The sequence below is a fragment of the Crinia signifera genome, chromosome 11, assembly GCF_055691185.1.
Source record: "Crinia signifera chromosome 11, ASM5569118v1, whole genome shotgun sequence".
Classification (NCBI taxonomy): Eukaryota; Metazoa; Chordata; class Amphibia; order Anura; family Myobatrachidae; genus Crinia; species Crinia signifera.
In genome coordinates, this window is record NC_139227.1 from 90,284,093 (window position 1) to 90,290,812 (window position 6,720).

Genomic DNA, 6,720 nt, shown 5'->3' on the forward strand with positions numbered 1-6,720 from the left:
ACCAAGCATAGGCTGGCCATGTTCCAGGCTGCAGCAGCTGCATGTGACATCATGCTGCCAGCGCTGCTTACCCCAAGTGGTCCGGAGTCGGACATGCCTGTGTTGTCCAGACCACACCCACAAAATGCAGGGTTGCCTACCTGGAAATCGGGTCCCCCTCCCGACCACCTGGAAATGGGGGCAACCCTCTTGCATAGCCCTCCGTCTCCCGCAAACCTCACCTTGGCGTGAAGCAGTGGTCCATGGGTCACCGGCATTGCACGTGGGGGCGTGGCTAAAATAATGTGATCACTCTAGACACAGGCCAGCCCATCTGTGGCTCCGCCCCCACACCAGCCCTTTACGCTTCCATCGATGACCCCACCTGCCTCACTGAGCTGGCTGCCCTCCCCCAGAGGGGACAGCCAGAAAGTCATCAAGTATGACAAAATGGCTGGTCCCGTCCGCACAACGACATACAGCATGGAAGAAAGTGAATGTGCAATGTTTCTTTGTTACATACCTACGGAAAGGTGAGCAGTCCACATAATGGACAGGGCCTCCTTGTGGGGAGAAGGTGAACTGGGCTGGAGTTTTAAGAGGAACTGAAGAAGCCACGTTGGTGAGAGCAGCGGTCTGGGCTGATGAGGAACACTTCAGCAAGTAGCCTCCTTCTACCCCGACAATGAACAGACTGGAATCAAAGTGTGTGTAGGAAAGACAGATCTGCCCCACTCCATTGTCACCTCGGCCGTGCTGTAAGGTCAGATACGGATACAGCTGCGCCATGACAAATAGGTTAATAATAAATTTATGAGGTGATATTAATAAAAATGACACATACTGTATGAGAATACAGTACCAATGTTTTACATCACAGGACATCAGCTGCCCGCCTCTACTTCATCCTAGAGCTTGTAAATAAAAGTCAGTCTGGACTGTCAGCACCATCAAATTATTTCTCCTGCTAGCGGAGGCATGCGAGGGGTGTTCTCTTACACATCTATATACTCTATATATAAAGCTGAAGATCCTCGGTGCTCAGAGATAAATCATCCCCACTTACTACACTTCTAGAATATTGATGGCATCACCAATATTCTAGAAACGTATTTATGGCCTGATTCCCACCTGCTCGCTGCAGGTAGTCACCGAGCTCCCACCCCTGTGCACGGCTGCAGATGCGTATGCAGCTGTGCACACAGAGGGGAAATCATTTACCATTGAATGAATTCCCCCCTAATCACAGCTCTGCACAGTGTACCATGCACATTCACTGGGGTTCGATTTTTTTTTTGCAGCCCGTCCGAACGAGGCTGATTTGACCCCATAGTGAAAATGAATAGCCCTTTAATAAAACCCAAACAAGACTAAGTAATAGTTATTTATCAGGTAATGTATACCCTTTATCGGTGAAATTCTCCATTTGGTCTCACGGGTGTATTTCATGTAACTGTTAGCCAATCATATCATAGTTTAAAGAGTTCCAACTGAGAAGCCTGATGGTTTCCCATCCTGAGATAAAGCATAAATCCCTGGAGTCTCTGGGGTAGATGTACTGTATGAAGCGGTGATAAGGGAGGAGAAGTGATAAAGTGCCTGGTACTTTATCACTGGCCAATCAGCTCCTGAATGTTAAGTTACTGTTATGGTTTCGGGTGTGCACCGAACTGTTATGGTTTCGGGGGTGCTGTTCAGGACAGCCACGGCGGGATCCTACGCTACCTCTGTTGACCCCCCGAGTAGGGTGACCGGCTCCTGCAGGAACGGAGTTAGGCCCACCCTAGCTCCGGTGCAGCCAGGTGTTAAGTACAGACAAGGAACTGGGGATCCCCTCAGGGTACAGCCAAAAGGAAAATCTAACTGAAAAATCCTAACTGTAATTAAAGAAAAAGGCCACTTGCCGCAACTAGCTAACGTGGCTAATAGCGCCAGCCCACCAACCACGACCGCGTCGCAAACACAATAGAAAATACACCACACCAAAAAAGCACACGACGAACGACACGCACGGACACTAAACACAGAATAAACTCCCACTGGGAACATCCAGTCGGGGAAAACTGAGGGCACAGCAACTGCTGGAGATTACCACCTAAACATTGAAGTAGGGGAATGGCAACAAAGGAAGAAATGCCCAGGAGGGCACCTTGCGAGAAACAAAGAACCAGGTCCCCAGAAAGGGGAACTTACTGCACCAGGAATGGACTGCCAGCTGAGAGGTGACCACCAAGGGAATTCCAACAGAAGACAGGCACAGGAGCAGGAACAGCTGAGATCAGGCAGGTGGACAGCGTCTTTGCGGAAGCTGACAGACAGGACTCTGTAACTGAATGAAAGCAGGCTGGAACTGCCAAAGGCCAGGAAGGCTGCACTGGGCTAAGTGCAGGGAGAAATGGACAATTACCAGCAAACGGCTGGTGAACTCCAAACAAAGCAGTACCCAGACAGGTGACCAGCTGTGGAATGGAAATAGCAGCTACTGTACAGTACCTGCACAGGAAACAGGAAGCTGGTTACTGGAAGCTAGAAGCTATCACTGGCAGAGCATTGCAGGAGTCAATGCCTTATGAAGGGTTCAAGTGATTAATTACACCTGGGAGAAATCCAGGCAGCTCCCAAGCTGTACTAATGATCTCCTTACTTTGCAGGCCTGTGAATAAATTAAGATCACAGAATATAGAGCTGTAATGGCACAGACTAGGGTTGCCAATCCCGGGGCATTTTTTCAATCCCGGAATTCGGGATTGATAAATGCCCAATCCCAGGATTCCCGGGATTGGCTTCCCTAATTAAAAAAAACCCACCCCATGGCGCCGGTCAGTGAAGCTGGGAGGGTGGGCTGGGCGGCCGATCACTGAAGCCGGGCAGGTGAGTAGGCGCCAGCAGTATCCAAGAGCCAGGCTGACCTGTGGCTGGAGACTGCATCATGCATCATGCAGTCATTCTGCGTGCCCAGGACTGGGAGCTGCTTCTTGGCTTGCGCAGCGTGACCTCTGGCCTCGTCACACTGCGCAGAGCCACACTGTCAGGGAAGGGAGAAGCCGGGCAGCGTCTGAGCACACGCTCAGACGCTGCCCAGCATTAAACTGCGCATGCGCACTGTAATCCCGGAGTCCAGGGATTGGAAACTCCAATCCCGGGATTGAAATCCCGGCATTTTAGGGGCCAAATGCCGGGATCCCGCCGATCCTGGGATCGGCCACCTTAGCACAGACCCACCACTGGAGGCCACCAGAGAGCTAAATGCCAAACAAACACAAAACAGAACTGAACCATAAATCCTGGTTCCTAACAGTTACAGGCTGAGATTCTAAAGCAGGGCTGGGCAACACCTGCCCTCCAGATGTTAATGAACTACACATCCCAGGATGCTTTGCATTAGTTTTGCTATGTGGCCATGCTGAAACTGATGCAAGGCATGCTGGGATGTGTAGTTCATCAAGATCTGGAGGGCCGGTGTTGCCCAGCCCTGTTCTAAAGGGACCATTATGAGTTGATTGGCACTTTATCACTTCTCATCCCTTCTCACTTCATAAATCCACCCCACACTGTGGTTCATCACCACGGCAATGGGAGACTTCTTATGCCATCGGGAGACTTCTTCCTCTTCTTCTGCCTTTACCAATATTAGTTTCAAGTACCTCCAACCAGTTTGCAGCATGGGAGCCACTGCTCTAAGGGAACTGTGTGAATGATGGTTAGAGTTGTTTAGTAGGCTCATTTTGGGGTGAATTATCTGCCAGATATTCTGTAAATTGACAATACAGTAATGTGCTGCAGTTGTGCCTTCAATCTGTTTTCCTAAATGATTCTGAAACCATAATGGGCAAGGACTACCTAAACTCACTATAGCTATAGAGCGATGTATATCCAGGAGTGCTTGGTATAAATGAAGATGGGACATACTTGGAATATCCCAAGGGTGTACAGTGCGCCCAGTCCAACACTTATTACACGTAATTCCTCTCATGCCTTCATAAAGGTGAAGAAGACTCGAAGAATTGGCTATCTCCTGTGCTGGTGCCATCTTTCTAAAGGCATCCCTTAACAGGCAAGTAATGGGGGCCCCACAGGGGCACCGTGGCACAACAGCACTGGGTACTTGAATCGTATTTGACCAATAGGTCCATGTGCAGCTGGGCCTCTGGGATAAGCTGACACACAGCTAGTGTTCAAATGGAGAGTGATAAACAGCCAGCCAATCAGCTGCTACCTGCCATGTCATTGGCTGGCTGGTTATCACTCTCCATTTTATCACTTTTGAAGCTTAGTGCGTCTGACCCATAAAGAAAATAGAACTGGACAGTATAATTAATAGTTCAGTGAGGTTTTTTTTGCTGGCACTACACAATCGTAATAAACTCAAAATGCTGTTAAGTGTTTCTACCTAGAGCAGTTTAAACCCTTAGGCATAAATGTAATTGTTACATATTAGCCGATGGTTCAGGATTTTGTGAGAGTCTGCCCGTGTTTTTTAAAGCAGCAATCATTTACAAGGAAAAGCCCGGTTGATTTAGCCTTGTAAGAGTGAGGAGTGCAGCTGCACAAAGGGCCTGATTCAGACCTGTTCGCTAAGCTGCGTATGTTCCCAGCCTAGCAAACAGGCAAACGCTGTCCAACCAAAGGCCCCTCCCCTGCACGAGGGAAAAATTATTCACATCAAATCCATCAAATTCTTTTTTCTCCCATTTGCAAAGATAATCAGTCTAGAGACCATTTCTGACGGAGATGACTGAATTTGTGTCAGGCACTGACGTAATGTGGCATCATTGACGGATTCAGGGAGTGGGGGCACGTGGGCACATGCCCCCCTTGTCATTTTTTTTGTAGCTGAGGACCAGGGCTTTCCAATGAGCCCAGCCCGTGTTTCTAGCCCCCTGGGAACCGGAGATATTGCATGGCAAAGTTGTAACGTTTTTCCTCATAGGATAATATGGGACCCGTTAATTCCAACCCCCACCCAGTTCCGACAGCAGCCAGTTCCCCCCCTGGCATCATTCTCTGGGCCTTCAATATGATACCAGGCTGGTCCATATCGGTCAATTGGTTCCAGAGATATTGCGGATAAATTTTTTTTTTTTTATGTAATTTCATGGTTGTTCATGTTCTTTGAGGGCAGATTACTCTGGAAACAAACATTACAGTTTCACTGGACCAAAATCCTTCAAAGCCCACTCAAAAGTTCTTCAATATGATACTTGTCTCATGTAAATGGGTCAGTTGGTTCCGAAGATATAACCGGTTAAATGAGATAACTGGTTGAAGGGGGGAGGGGTGGTTTTCTCTCCCCCTCACACCAGAAAATGCAGTGACTAGGCTGGTGTAAAAGGGCCAACCTGGAAATGCATTTTCTGGTGTGAAAGGGGTATTATTTCAAATAGCTGGGACCTGCAGTGCTCGGAATACAACCAGGCTCTGCCACTGTCAGTGGCTATCACTTCTGCCTGGTGGTGGCTGTCCCCCATTTACCGCGAGCATGTATTCCCCCTTGGCAATGAGCATGTAATCCCACATGGCAACGAGCATGAAACCTCTGGCAATGAGCATGGATCCATTGGCAATGAGAATGTAGATAAGCAGCACTTATGTAGCATACTTTTCAAAAGACATTAGGGTGTTTAGCATAATACATAATGGACATAATAGTGTGTAACTTAACGTGTAATGGACATTATGGTGTAAATGTTTAATACATGCCTTTGGCTGACAATGTCCCTGTTTATGAAGCGTATTGTGAATTTTGGCTTAATTTGTGTGTCATTTTATGAATTTTGTCTCAATCCTTATTGCATTATGTGAATTTTGGCTCAATCCATGTGGCATTATGTGAATTTTGGCTCAATCCGTGTGGCATTATGAGAATTTTGGCTCAATCCGTGTGGCATTATGTGATATTTTGGCTCAATCCATGTGGCATTATGTGAATTTTGGCTCAATCCGTGTGGCATTATGTGAATTTTGGCTCAATCCGTGTGGCATTATGTGAATTTTGGCTCAATCCATGTGGCATTTTATGAATTTGGCTCAATCCATTTGGCATTATGTGAATTTTGGCTCATTCCATTTGGCATCATGTGTAAGGGGCAAGTATATTGGAGTCTAGTATTTTGTTGCATAATGTGTAGAAGTTGTATATGGTGTGGTACACTACACTCAAGGACACACCCCTGTTGAGTGGCCACACCCCCTTTTCCAGAGTGTGCCTTCGGTGCGCGCACAACTACATCCATCACTTTTGTCGCCATGGTGGGCCTGCATACTTTAAATGCCAGGGCCTATTTTTAATCCCATTCCCACCCTCTCTCCGCTCTCTTTGCATGTACACTGGCACCACTAACACCGCCCCTCCCCCACCCAAACCCTCTTTTATCATGGTGCCCCCCCCCCCCCTGTCATTTTATCCTGGATCCGCCCCTGTGTGGCATCAGCCACCTGCCCCAGGGGGAATGCCCGGCATTTTTATGTTGCAAAAATACACCTGTACACATACACATTTCTGCCACTATCCAACTCTGATACATAGGCATAACCCACAGTTGCGGTGACACGCCCTCTGCCTATGTAAGAATGACATGTTACAGTCAGGATACTCCCTCTCATGAGTCATGAGTGTGACTGCAACTGTATTTGCTTATGCTTGGTTCCGGAGCAAACACCGTGTGGGAACAATTGTGTTCTCTGCATCATATGCTTAAAGTGCTTTTCTGATGGGTTGTTATGGCTTTAGCACAGTTGTGG